The sequence below is a fragment of the Nicotiana attenuata genome, unplaced genomic scaffold, assembly GCF_001879085.1.
Source record: "Nicotiana attenuata strain UT unplaced genomic scaffold, NIATTr2, whole genome shotgun sequence".
NCBI lineage: Eukaryota > Viridiplantae > Streptophyta > Magnoliopsida > Solanales > Solanaceae > Nicotiana > Nicotiana attenuata.
Genome location: NW_017670528.1, coordinates 319,987 through 335,111, shown reverse-complemented (window position 1 = coordinate 335,111; position 15,125 = coordinate 319,987).

The following is a 15,125-nucleotide window of genomic DNA, read 5'->3' as shown; positions in this document are numbered from 1 at the left end:
GAACTCAATACCAGGAAGCCTGAAACTGCTCCTCTACTACTATGACTCCTGCCAGAGCCGTACAATACGGTGCCCGGCACCAAATAAATACCGAAATCCACAATCTCACCCGGCGACATGCCCGGCCACAAGAAACGCATCCGAAAAAGTCCCTCAATACCGGAACTAAATTAATGGTAGAACCTCTTCACTGACATCCCCCACGAAGGCCCAATTAAGAAAAGCAATCCTTCCCAGCCGTCCGCTGGCCTTTGGAATGCAACACACTCTGCTATAGCATAATCCGATGCACCTCGCCACGCGGCCTGTGGCATTTTTCGACATAGTCCATGGCACAGTAGTCTCGAATAACCCAACACTGAGACAACCAGTCTACATCTCAACATCATATCCAAAATCTAACATGCCAACGAAGAAAGATCCACTCGGGCCTCTAAATCCCAATAGCCGCTAGACGGTGCCGATACACACGATTTACAACAACTGCATAGCCTGAACACGAGAACTCCTAGTCTCCAACTCCATATAGCACACAAATCACTATACCTGATCCCAAATTGCGCCGTACGAATACATATCACACCTCAAGTACCCAATCATCCCACGAAAGGTATTCTAAAGTTTCCCTGTGCCATCAAACAAACTCAGATATCAACAGTCGATCCCAAATGCCGCAACACTACCGAAGTATTATCAGCTTACATCACATTGCCCTTTTACTGGAACATATACCCCCGTCGAATCACTATGGTTGGCAATACCATTTTCCTTAATCATTTGAAGATCGATTCTTTACTCACCTGCAGCTGCCCGTGCTGCTTACGAATTTAAGGACTTCCCATTATGAATTGAACCGAAACCTCGAACATGCAAATCTCAATTCTCTACAACATACCGCGTATACCATAACGCACTAGGATAACATGAGAACTCCATCTCCCTTTTTCCTAACCACAAACATCTATGTATTCCTCTAGTCAAGAACTCTCCATCAATCCCATCTAGAAGAGAAATCACTACACCTTCCATGCTTCGCATGCCCATAGGCAATATATACGTCTCTAAACCACGGTAAAACTCATCAAGAACTCTCTCTCCCAATTCCATTGCACAAGCTAAACTGCCAGGACTGAATCCTTCTACCCGAACCAAGCTAAGCAAGCTGTCAGAACTCAAGAGCCTTGCTGTACAACACCGGTAAAAGCTCATTACCTCGAACACATACGAAGAATTAATCATATCTTTACCATACCGATTCGGTCTACTATCAAGCTATTCCATCTATCTAATTCCCCTTTTTATTCATCATCCACTTGATATTTCTTCCTCGATGTAGCATCACAATGCCTCAATCCAGGCTTACCACACGAGACTCGGACATAAGACCACACTATTTAAGACCCATAGGCCACCGAATACTCTCTCAATTGTTTCCCAGAAATACCACATTCCCGAATACTTTACTCTGAAGAACTTTCTGCGAGTCTAAATTTGCTTCCTTTACTTTCCAGGTACCGACACATAGGATCCCATGATCAACATAAAAATACCACAAGTCTTGACATTTTCTATTGAAAACACTGTCTTTAGTCACATACACAGCCTTAAAACACCTGAGTGTTACATGTAGATTCTTAAACACATTAAAACCATTCTCGAGAGTCATTCACTCTTATTCATCTACAACTTACCTGATTTAACAAACAGAACCACTCGTGCTTTATTGGCACTCCGATACCGTAAAATGAGACCCGCATCCCAATACAACCAAGCAACTTCCTGCTCTATGCACCGAGCATTCTTCACCAACGACGACTCTAGACATTCCGTAATTCTCATACTCTATGGAACATAATATAACCTTTGTCGAAATTTTTGCTTCACTCATGCCATCCTCGGCTCAATTTCTGCAACTAGAACTGATTTGCCAGCATACCTCGAAACGGAACCAACATAGCACATAACCGTGCGATCAGCTAATCAACAGCAACCTCCCCAACTTGGCTCAAAGCCATATATCAAGACACACTCGATAACCCATAATACTTTTACTCTAATGATGTCACAATATCATAGTGAGATTAAACTCAAATCATCTACAAGTTTTGTGAAAGCACAAATCATCTAGCACTGAAATCCTCTACAAATCTCGCATTCATCCCCATACCAGTTGAGTCCACTCCCTTGAGCGACCCGAATTTATCAAATTTCAACACGTACTCTTCAATTACACATGAGATCTTTCTAGCATACACATAGGGACCATGCCACTTAAGAACACTCCGCAGGAGATAACCCACCTGCTTCACCTCAATTTAGTATTTTAGCACACCTTCCATCGACATACACATAACACAGTCATTTAGTCTTCCTAAGTTTGAACTCATACCGCCACACGTAATGCACTTCACTACAAGTCTCGCCACAAGTCCATATATATAAAATTTACCAAAATCGGAGTTAGTTTGACCCTCCAAATTCAATTTTTACATCATAATTTTCTCAAACCCTAACTTCCATTTTTAATCTTTAATTCCTTGGATTTTCAGTGTTAATCCATGATTTTACACCAAAATATCATAATCTAAGTCTAAGAAATCCATACCTGATGATAGCCCTCGAAACCCTCTTCAAAAATCGCCCAAAATCTCCTTAGTCCGAAGTCCAAAATGTTTCTTCTCTTTCAAAATCGTGAAAACACTGTTCACTTAAACTCAGCTAGGTTTCGCTTCTGCGGGTTGGATACCGCACCTGCGGCTCCCGCTTCTGCGCAAAATCCTCAGGACCGCTTCTGCGGTCACCACCCGCTCTTGCGATGTCCGCTTTTGCGGACTGCCTTCCGCTTCTGCGGAAATTGCCACGCCCTCAAGGACCGCTTCTGCGATCACAGCTCCGCTTAAGCGGCTCCGCTTCTGCGGTCCAAGACCCGCAGAAGCGAGAATACCAGAAACAGCATGCCTTCAGCTGTATAAAATTCCAAAACTCCCCGTTAGCCATCCGAAATCATCCCGAGGCCCCCCGAGACCTCAACCAAAAGCAGCAACATGACTTAAAACTTTATCCAAACTCATTCCAATCATCAAAACACATCAAACAACACTAAAATTATCGATTCTCATCGGATTCAAGCCTAAGTTCTTTAAAAACTTCCGAAACTCGCATTCGATCAAAAACCCAACCAAGCGACGTCCGACTGACCTGAAAATTTGCAGACATATCCAAAATCACCTAACTAAGCTACTGCAACTCTCGGAATTCCATTCCGACACTCGGATCAAAATCTCACCTATCAACCGGATTTCGCCAAAATGCTAACTTCGCTAATTTAAGCCTAATTCTACACCGGACCTCCAAAACCAATTCAGATCACGCTCCCAAGTCAAAAATAATCTCCCGAAGCTAACCGGATCATCGAAAATCACATCCGAACCTTCGAACTCATAAGTCAACGTCCGGTTGACTTTTCTAATTTAAGCCTTCCTTAAAGAGACTAAGTGTCTCATTTCCTATCCAAACCAATTCAATTCAACTCTAACTCACTCGTTGCTGATAATAAAACATGAAGAAGCAATAAATGAGGAAAACAGGGCGGTAATACATGATACGACGGGTCGGGTCATTACATTTGTGTGATGACCCAAAAGGTCATCTTCTATTTTAGAATCTGATTCCGTGTTCCGAGGCCTTGAAAACCTCATTTTAATACTCCTCAATTGCGTGTGCAGTCTAGGCATGTATCTGGAAAGCCCTTATGTGAAAAATTTAAGAAATGATGATTTTTGGCTTAAATAGATGATTTTTGTTGACTTCGGTCAACGGTTTGTGTAAACGGACCTGGACTGGTGTTGTGACGGTCCCCGAGTGTCCGTAATAAAATATGGGACCTGGGCGTATGTCCGGAATCGAATTTTGAGGTCCCTAGCCCGAGAAATAAATTTTTGAAGAAAATTGATAAGATTAAAAATGTGATAATTTAAAAGGTTTGATCTTGTTGGTATCGGGCACGTATTTTGGTCCGGATCCCGATATAGGTCCGTTATGATATTTAAACCTTATTTTTGAAATTTGGTAAAAAACGGAATTGATTTGACGTGATTCGGACCTTTGGTTGAGAAAATAGAAGTTTTGAAACTATCTTGAAAATTTCATGCAATTTGGTGCTAAATTCATATTTCTAGGTGTTATTATTGCAATTTGATTGCATGAGCAAGTTCGTATGATGTTTTAAGACTTGTGTGCATGTTTGGTTTGGAGCCCCGAGGGCTCGGGTGAGTTTTGGTAAGGCTACGGAGTGATTTTGGAACTTAGAAAACAGCTGGTATGCTTCAGCTGTGTTGCAGGCCTCTGATCTTGCAATTGCGAGATCAGGCTTCGCAAATGAGAGCAAAACAGGCATGGCATTGTGAGGTCTTTATCGCAATTGCGAAGAAAGCCTGGGCCAGCAGAGTTCGTAAATGCGAACAAACCTTCGCATTTGCGAAGGGAGTCTGGGAATGGGTATGATCGCAAATGCGATCTTTTTGTCGCATTTGCGGTGGTCCCTGATCGCAATTGATTTCATTACATTCGCAATTGCGAAGGCAACAAAAATGTGGGGAACTTCGCATTTGCGATGGTTCTTCGCATTTTCGAAGCTCAAGTCGCAAATGCGACATCTGCAGCTGTTCAAAACATAACTTAGACGGGATTTTTCATTCATTCTCCCATTTTTCAAAACCTAAACTTCAACAGGCAATTTTCCTAGGGCAAGTTCTTCCCCTAATCATAGGTAAATGATTCTTAACTTATTTCTTTCAATCTATTTCATCTTTTTACAAGATTTTATCCTAGAATCTAAGTTTTCATGGTAGAATTGGGTGTTTTTGGGTAGAACTTTGAAATTTCAAAATTTGGGGAGTTGGACCTCTATTTGAGGTCTGATTCCAAAACCAATTGTATATCCGGGCTCGGGGGTGAATGGGTAATCGGGTTTTGGTCGGAATTTCGAGTTTTGACCAAGCGGGCCTGGGGTTAATTTTTGACTTTTTGGGGAAAATATTGGGGAATCTATAATTGTGCATTGGAATTGGTTTTTTTAGCGTTAATTAATGTTATTAAGTTAATTATGACTAGATACGAGTGGATTGGAGGTGGAATCGAGAGGTCAAGCGGTCTTTGAGCTTTGAAATACCCGTTGGCTTGAGGTAAGTGTTTGGTCTAACCTTGACTCGAGGGATTAGGGATCCCCGACTTGCTTGCTATGTGAAATACCATGTGTGTGGCATATAGGTGAGGTGACGAGCACCTATGCATCGCCAAATTTCCTGTTTAGCATGTTCCCTTCCCCGTTTTCCTAATATATATTGCTTTCTTGTCTTAATTGCTACTTGCTTATTGATGCTTCCATGTCTAATTGCTTCTTGTTAAATGTTGTTTCTCTATTGACGTTATTAATTGTTCCATAGCTTCATTATATCTCGCTGTTGGTTTACGTTGGTTTATTGGTGCTTTATGGTACACTTTGGTTGGTCTCGCTGTGTAGTGTTAACTGATTAAGTTTCATAATTGTAGTGATCTTCTATTGTTTTGGTTTGAGGTATAAGTGTTGTGGAGGATTTGGGTTAACTTGTGAAATACTTATTTTTATTTTGTGATTGGTACTTATGTGGTGGGATCGGGTTGCACGCTGCAACAGGAGGAATAAGGGTGAAATGTGATTGCCTGGTGGGATCGGGTTGCGCGCCGCAACAAGGAGTAATAAGGGCGGACAGGTGGGATCGGGTTGCACGCTGCAACAGGAGGAATAAGGGTGATATATTGAGGAGTAATAAAGGTGGACTGGCGGGATCGGGTTGCACGCCGCTTTATCTGTTATTGATTATATGGTGGGATCGGGATGAGCGCCACATCAATTGTTATCTATGTATTCTTCTTCTGCTGAGATTCATCATTGTGGTGTTGAAACTCTCTTAAGGATTTGTTATAGCTGAGTATTGGTAGAACGACTGGGTTCCGTATTTATTTAATGCAAGTTACTGTTATATTTCATTCTGTATTTCCTTTCAATCTTGGTATAAACTATTGCAGGATATATATATTGTTATGCCTGCCATAGCCTCGTCACTACTTCGTCGAGGTTAGGCTCGGCACTTACCAGTACATGGGGTTGGTTGTACTGATACTGCACTTTGCACTTTTTGTGCAGATTTCGGAGCGAGTAGTGGCTGATCGAGTGGTTGGTTGCTGATACTCCATTCAGGAGACCCAAGGTAGTCCTGCAGGCATCCGCAGGCCCTAACGTCCCCTTCTATGTTTACTTCATTTCTGTTTTACCTTCTTCGAGACATATGTATTTTTCTTTCAAACCCATGTTTGTAGTTACTCATAGAGCGTTCGTCAGTTGTGACACCAGTTTCTGGGTGGTAAGTATTTCGGATTGGTTAATAGTATAAGGCTAATTAGTTAAATATGTACTTCCGCTTTTATTCCTGTTGGATCAGCTTTTGTTAATCATAATTATGAAATATATAAAGGAAAAAGGTGATTATATCTCTAACGCTGGCTTGCCTGGCAAGTGCGATGTTAGGCGCAATCACGGTCCCGATAGTGGAAAATTCAGGTCATGACAAGTTGGTATCAGAGCTCTAGGTTGCCTAGGTCTCACAATTCACGGACAAGCTTGGTAGAGTCTGAGGGATCGGTACATAGACGCCTGTGCTTATCCCCTAGAGGCTACAGAGTTAGGAACAATTTCACTTCTATTCATCTCTGGCATGCGGTTTGATCTCTCAAAGCTAATTGAGCTCTCTACTCTATTCTTTCGCAAATGGCAAGAACACGTACCACTTTATCAACTGATCAGCAGCCCGAGCCCCCAGTCGCAGCTCCTATGCGGGGTAGAGGACGAGGCCGTGGTCATGTTAGAGGCCGAGGTAGGGCATGGCTCAACCCAGAGCTCGAGCAGCAGCACCAGCGGCGGAGCCTTAGGTAGAGTTTGATGATGAGGTTCCGGCCCAGACCGTTCCAGCAGGGCCAGATCAGGTTCTAGAGGGGTTCATAATTACCTCGGTACTTCAGGATGCTTTGTTCCGTCTAGTGGGCCTTATGGAGAGTGTTACTCAGGCCGACATACTTCCTGTAGCACCAGTCATCTCTCGGGCTGGGGGAGGAGCAGAGACTCCCGCTACTCACATTCCGGAGCAGATGGCTCCCCAGTTTCAGACTCCAGTAGCTCAGCTAGTTGGGTAGTCCCGCCGGGTCTTGTAGCACAGACCGGCGATGGATCAACTATGTCTTTGAGGCCTTGTGGAGGTTGGACAGGTTTACCAAGCTTTTCACTACTACCTATGGCAGTACATCTTCAGAGGATCCCCAGGACTATTTGGATAGTTGTCACGAGGTGTTACGGAACATGGGGATAGTGGAGACCAATGGGGTCGACTTTGCTACTTTTCGTCTGTCAGGTTCCACCTAGAAATGGTGGAGGGATTATTGTTTGGCTAGACCAACTGGATCACCAACACTCACTTAGGACCAGTTCTCTCAGCTATTCTTGGAGAAGTATCTTCCTATCACTCAGAGAGGACTATCGGATGCAGTTTGAGCGCCTTTAGCAGGGTTCTATGACCGTCACCCAGTATGAGACCAGATTTGTTGATTTAGCCCATCATGCTCTTCTTATACTTCCCACCGAGAGAGAGAAGGTGAGGAGGTTTATTGAGGGACTTACTCAGCCTATCAGATTGTAGTTGGCTAAGGAGACAAGGAGTGATATTTCTTTTCAGGATGCAGCTAATGTGGCCAGACGAGTTGAGATGGTTTTAGCTCAGGGGAGTGGTCAGGGGTCTGACAAGAGGCCTCGTCACTTCGGTGGATTCAGTGGGGCCTTATCTAGAGGTCAAGGTACTTTTGGTAGAGGCCATCATCCCAGGCCATTTCATTCGGCACTTCAGGAATCCTATGGAGCTTCAGGGGGTAGTGGTCCTTATGTGCCTTCTTCAGGGCAGCCAGCTTACAGTGCACCGCCAGCTCCCATCAGAGCACCTCCTCTTCAGAGTTATTATCGCGGTCAGCCGGCCCGTCAGGGTCATTCTCAGTTTCCCCAGCCATAATATTCAAATGGATGTTTTGAGTGTGGTGAATAAGGGAATATCCAGAGGACCTGTCCGAGATTAGTGGGTGTTCAGTCACAGCAGCAGATTTCTCGTGCCATAATTCCAGCACCGTCTGCCCAGCCAGCTAGAGGTAGGGGTCAGCCCGCTAGAGGTGGAGGTCAGGCAGTTAGAGGTGGAGCCAGGCCGTAAGAGGTGGAGGCCAGCCAGCAGGAGGTCGTCCCAGGGATATGGTTCAGGGTGGTGGGGCCCATCCCCAATGTTATGCTTTCCCAGCCAGGCCTGAGGCTGAGTCCTCCGATGCAGTTATCACAGGTACTGTTTTGGTTTGTAGTAGAGATGCTTCAGTTCTATTTGATCCAGGGTCCACATACTCCTATGTGTCATCTTATTTTGCTTCATATTTGGTTGTGCCTTGTGATTCTTTGAGTGCTCCCGTGTCTGTGTCCATGCCAGTAGGGGATTCTATTATTGTAGATCGTGTCTATCGCTCGTGTGTTGTTGTTATTAGGGGTCTTGAGACTAGTGTGGATCTCCTACTTCTCGACATGGTTGACTTCGATGTCATTTTGGGGATGGATTGGTTGTCACCTTATCATGATATATTGGACTGTCATGCCAAGACCGTGACCTTAGCATTGCCGGGGTTGCCTCGATTGGAGTGGAGGGGGACTCCTGGTCATTTTACCAGCAGGATTATCTCTTATATGAAGGAAAAAGGTGATTATATCTCTAGCGTTGGCTTGCCTGGCGAGTGCGATGTTAGGCGCCATCACGGTCCCGACGGTGGGAAATTCGGGTCGTGATAGTTTGAATTGAAATACGAAGTAAAAAATGAACATAAAAAAATGATCTGATGCGTCCGGATCGTAATTTGGGACTTAGGCGTATGCACGGAATCGAACTTGGAGGTCCCTAGCTCGAGCTATTAATTTTTGTTGAATATTGAAAGTTTAAGGGTTTAATGATTTACCGATGTTTGATTTTGTTGATACCAGATCCTTATTTTGGTTTCGGAACCCGATACAGGTCCATTACTATATTTATGACTTGTCTGTGAAATCTGGTGAGAAACGGAGTTGGTTTGACGTGATTCGGACGTCCGGTTGTTAAAATAGAAGTTTTAAAGTTTTCTTGAAAATTTCATTTGATTTGGTGTTCGATTCATAGTTCTAGGCGTTATTTTGGTATTTTGATCGTGCGAGCGAGTTTGTATGAGGTTTTTCGACTTGTGTGCATAGTTGGTTTGGAGCCCCGAGGCCCGGGTGAATTTCGAATAGGCTACGGATGGTTTAGGACTTAGAAAATCTTGTTTTTCCTCAGCTTCAGGTGTCTTCTGGTTTCCTTCTTCGTGTTCGCGAAGAGTGAACTGGGGATGGGTGGATTTTCTTCATCGGGAACGCGATAGCGGGGTCGTGAACGCGGAGCAATGGGGCTTTATCCTTCACGAACGCGACAAGCATCTCGCGAACGCGTAGCGTTAGGGACCTCAGGGATGGGATAGTCGTTCTTCTATGCGAACGCGAACACGAGCACTAACTATAGCCTTCGCAAACGCGAAGAAGAACTCGCAAACGCGTAGGCCTTTTGGGCCGCTGCCTTTCGCGAACGCTGCAGGTCCTTCGCGAACGCGAAGAAGGACTGACGCCCAGACCTTAAAATATTTCAAAACGGGATTTCTCCCATTTTTCATAACCCTTCCATTAGAGCTTGGCCTAGGTGCAATTTTGAAGAGAAAACTCAACATCAATTCATAGGTTTGTACACTTTAACTCATTTTCTTCCATTTCTAACATCATTCATTAATTCCTAGCCCTATTCTTTGTTCTTCCATGATAGAAAATTAGAGATTTAGGATGAATTAGGGGTTTTGCAAATTCGGGATTTAGACTTCAATTTGGGGTCGGATTTTGAAACTAATTACATAATCAGGCTCGAGGGTGAATGGGTAAATGGATTTAGGTCCGAATCTCAGGTTTTGACCAAGCGGTCCCGGGTTCGATTTTTGACTTTTTGGGGAAAAACTTGAAAATTCTAAATTTATGCATTATAATTGATTCCTTTAGCAATATTTGATAGTATTGAGTTAATTGTGGCTAGATACGAGTTCTTTGGAGGCAGATTCTAATGGAAAGGCCTTGGTAGAGCTCTGAATTGACTGCGGAGTGAGGTAAGTGTTGTGTCTAACCTTGACTCGAGGGAATTAGGAACCCTAAGACTATGTTCTATGTGAGTCTCATGTGAGCGGCGTATATGTGAGGTGACGAGTGCTTATACGCCATCGGATTATGTGTTTTCCCTGATTTTCCGATTTTCCTTAATTATTTCCTTCCTAGTCTTAACTGCTATATGCTCTAAAAGCTTTCCATGCTTAACCGCTACCTGTTAAACAATATCTTCTCATGTTAATGATGTTAGCTCTTTTCATAGTTTCATTGTCCCCACAATTTGCTTAAATTGACTTACTTGCACATTCTAATTTTCAATTACTGGATTGGTCTGGCTGCGTAGTATTACTTATGTAGATTCCTGTATTGTACAAGGTTTCCCTCTCAGGTTCAGTTTGGTATTTATTGATCGTAAAGGTTTTCGTGGTTTCAATTGTTAATTGACTATGAACATTGAGTATTTGGTACTGATATGGTGGGATCGGGTTGCACGCCGTAACAGGTGGAATAAGTGTGGATTGATATGGTGGAATAAGGGTGAAATACGGTTGGATCGGGTTGCACGCCGCAACAGGTGGAATAAGGGTAGATTGATATGATAAAATAAAGGTGAATTATGATACTGATATTGATATATGGTGGGATCGGTTGCGCGCCACAATATTTATATATTATCTATGTTGTTGATGTTATTACGGTGAAATAACAAAGGATTTTTTGTTGTACGGTGGGACCGGATTGCGCGCTGCAACAACCTATGTATTTTCATTTCTTCAGTTGTGTTGGTTTTCGGTATTCTCATTTGAAATGCTAAGGATTGGTAATTCTGGACGACACTGGTTTATTTCTTGAGGCTGTAGTTATTATTTTCAGTTGATTGTTTTATCCTGTTCCGTATTTCAATTTTCTGTCATTATTATGTACTGCATACAAGTTGTAGTGTAGGTGACCCTCCTTAGACTCGTCATTACTTCGCCGAGGTTAGGCTCGACACTTACAGAGTACATGGTGTAAGCACGTAATTTTTGACCCGTCACGTTTTTGAGTTATTTTTAGTGTTTAAAATATTTATTTAACTTAACTTTAATTTTTATGGAGTTTCAGTCAATTTTTTTTTTTACTTCAAATTACAATTTGCAAACACAAAAATATTTTCATTTTTGTTGAGGTCATTAGTCCTTTTGTAGTGATATTATTCTAATTTTACTACCATTTTAATAAACTTTTTCTCTACTTTTATTCTAATCCTTGAAAATACCAAAAAAATAGTTCCAATTTATAGTATAATATAATTCAGTTTAGTAATTTGTTTATTTGACTAAATTTATTAATAATTTTCTTAGTAATTTTGTTCAAATGCATTTTTAAGGAAAGAGAGTTGATTTGGACAAAATTTTGTCCTAATATCTTGTTTAATTCAAAAACCAACACAATATTGGCCCAATTTCGGATTTGTCTTCTACGCCCAAAATTTATTAGCCCAATAACCCCCAAAAAATCCTATTTGATAACGGTATCAAGTTGTGCTCTCTTCTCTCTCCTAAAAAAACCTAAAACTTGACGCCTAAACCTAGCTGCCATGGCCACGCCGGCCACTGCCCGGCCTTCAATGGAGGTTCGGCAGTCGTCTTCTCCGCCTATAACATCTCCCCAACCATCTACAATCCCAAATCCAATCCAAAATTATGCAAATCTCCTTAAACCTAATGCATTAAATGCTCCTGTGCAAACAGTTCCTAACGTAGCCGTAAAACCTATTGAATATCTGCATGGGGAACCAATCGTGAGATGGAAGACGCAAGAAGTAAGGCAGTCCATCGCACAACAAGGCTTGAACCTGGCAGTGTTGGGTAAGTTTTCTTATGGGAAGCCTGGAATTCATGATTTACGTAAAGCATTGCCTATACAATGTGAATTAAAAGGCTCATGCTCAGTTGGCCTTATTGAGGACAGCCATGTTTTGATCAAGCTTTCGTTAATGGAGGATTATATTCATCTACTGTCCAAGCCTGCTTATTATTTGAAGATCCAGAATGAGATGTGGCAGATGAGGTGCACCAAGTGGAATCCATGGTGGAAAGTTAATGAAGAAACACCTATTGCAATAGCTTGGATTTCGTTTCAAGATTTGCCTCCTAACTTTTTTGGAAGGGAGTTTCTTTTTTCTTTAGCTAGGGCAGTAGGGAGGCCATTACATGTTGATTTGGCTACACAATATGGTACAAGAACAAGTTGTGCAAAGGTGAAAGTAGAGGTGAATTAACTAGCTAATTTACCTCAAAGAATAAAGATTGTAGAGGAAGAAGATGAAACTGGGCCGGAGGAGTTCAAGTGGATTAAGATTAGGTATGATTATATGCCTAAGTATTGTGAATCTTGTAAAAAACAAGGACACAAGGAAGAGGAATGCTGGGTGATTAATCCGGAGTTGAGGAGGTTTGAGGAACAAGCTAATGATATGAGGAAAGAACAAGAAGATACAGGTAAGGAGCTGGTAGGTACTGGTGCAAATTCAACTAAGGTTCTATCAAGTGGTAGAGTGCTGGGCAAGCCAATTGTTAGTCAAGCCAAGAAGGAATGGATGCAAGCTAGAAAGAACAAATACCAAAGGGATAAAAGAGGGCATATTATTAATGACAAGCAAGGAAAGGAAGGTGACAAAGGTAAAGGTAAGACAAAACTGGAGGAAGTGACAACCAGAAACAAGTTTAATGCATTGGAGGTGGAGGAGGTTACAAACGCATGAAGAATCAGGCCAGCTGGAGGAATTCCATGAACTAAACTCGCTAAGACATTATGGAGTGATGAGGTCGAGCTCATGGATAATCAGATAGGTGCAATTCAGTCAAAAGGAGACAAAGAAAAAAGAGACAACAAATAACCTCAAGAAACTGGAAATACTGTAGATACTACAGAAAATCCTGGCAATCCAAAAGCGAGGTTTGACTGTAATTTGAATTCTATGGAGTTGAATGTTGGAAAAGCAATTGGAGGAGGTTCAGGAGCATTAAAGGAAGTAGAAAATCAAGATGGTTCAGTTCCTGCTGCAAGGATCATTGAGGAGGGCAATGGAACAGTAACTCCTAGTAAAACTGGGGATATTTTAGCGTATGTTGATGGGGTTCCTGTATATGCATTGGAGAAAGGGCACGATCAGAGTCTTCCTACTAAACTTAGGAAGGATACAGTGTGTCAAATTCAACAAACAGACAATGGGAAGGGGGATGATTCCAATGGAACAGTATCTCAGGCAATTTCGGCCAGTATTGCTATAGTATATCCTAACCTTGGTTCTGTGTATGAGCTTCAGTTTATATTGCTGCAGGAGAAGCTAGAAGACATGGGGAGTAATTCTGAACAGTTTGAAACAGCATTGACACCTTATGAACCTGGAGATCAAGCCATAATTACTGGGGATAATGATGTGTTACCAATGGCATGTTCATTTGGGACCGGATCCCCATTACAGATCAAAGTGGATTTACCATTGAGATCTCCTAGTCAGGTCCTGCACGATATCATAACTCATCAGGAGTTACCATTAGACATACAGAATTCTATGGTAGATAAGCAAAAGCAATATGAGGAGGAAGATGATGATGAATCTACTGTAGAAAACTTCAAGGGTGTGATGAGAGAAGGGGATGTATCTCCTGCAGCAGCTACTAAAAGTGGGAAGAAGGGCAAGAAAAATCAACCTAAAGAGCCAGTACAACCTACAAGAATTTTGCCTAAAAGGGCAGCCTCCGGAACTTCAAGATGATGATTAAAACACTTATATAGAACATAAGGTCTGTTAAAACTCAACAGGACTTTCAGAGAGTGATCAATATGCAGAAGGAACATGGTTTTTTCATTGTGGCTCTAACGGAGCCTAAACAATAGAAGAAATTTTTGGACAGATATAGAAGAAGATTAGACATGGAAGCTGTAGTCTCTAATGTAAATGGAAAATTTTGGTTATTTTTTTATTCAGTTGTGGAATGGGATCTTGTGATTGACACCGAGCAACAAATTACCATCAGAGTGTATCATCAAGACCTTGGTAAATACATTATGATGACATTTGTATATGCTAAGTGATGTGCCTTATAGAGACTAGAATTATGGGACAGTCTTTATTGTTTGGCTAGTGATATGGAGTTGCCATGGCTAGTAGGGGGTGATTTCAATGTGGTGTTGGGAGAAGAAGAAAAGATAGGAGTCCTACCAGTATATCCACCAGAATATGAAGACTTTGCATTCTGTGTGAATTCATGTGAATTGTTTGATCTGGGCTTCAAAGGCAGTCCTTTTACTTGGTGGAATGGGAGGCCAAATGAGGAGTGTATATTCAAGAGACTAGACAGAATCTTGGTGAATATGCCTTTTCAGACTCTTTTTCCTACAATTGAAGTAGAACACCTTATCAGAACAGGTTCTGATCATTCACCATTGTTATTGAGTTGTGGGGAGGAAGCTTTGAAGTTTGTTAAGCCCTTTAAGTTCTTGAACTTTTGGGCAAATAATGAGACTTTCCTAGATGTAGTAAGGCAGAACTGGATAGCTGATTTTATAGGGGACCCTTTCTTAATGTTTAAGCAGAAGTTGAAAAGAGTCAAGATTGCTCTTTCAAAGTGGAGCAAGCTGACTTATGGAGACATTTTCAAACAACTGGCAATTAGAGAGGATGTGGTGAGAATCAAAGAGATGTTATTTGAAGAAGATCCATCAATAGCAAACAGAATAGTTCTTCAACAGGACCAAGCGGAATTGAAGAAATATTTAAACATTGAAGAACAATACTGGAAGCAGAAAGCATGCATGAGATGGTTTGAGAAAGGGGACAGGAATACTAGGTTCTTTCATAATCATGTTAATGGCAAGA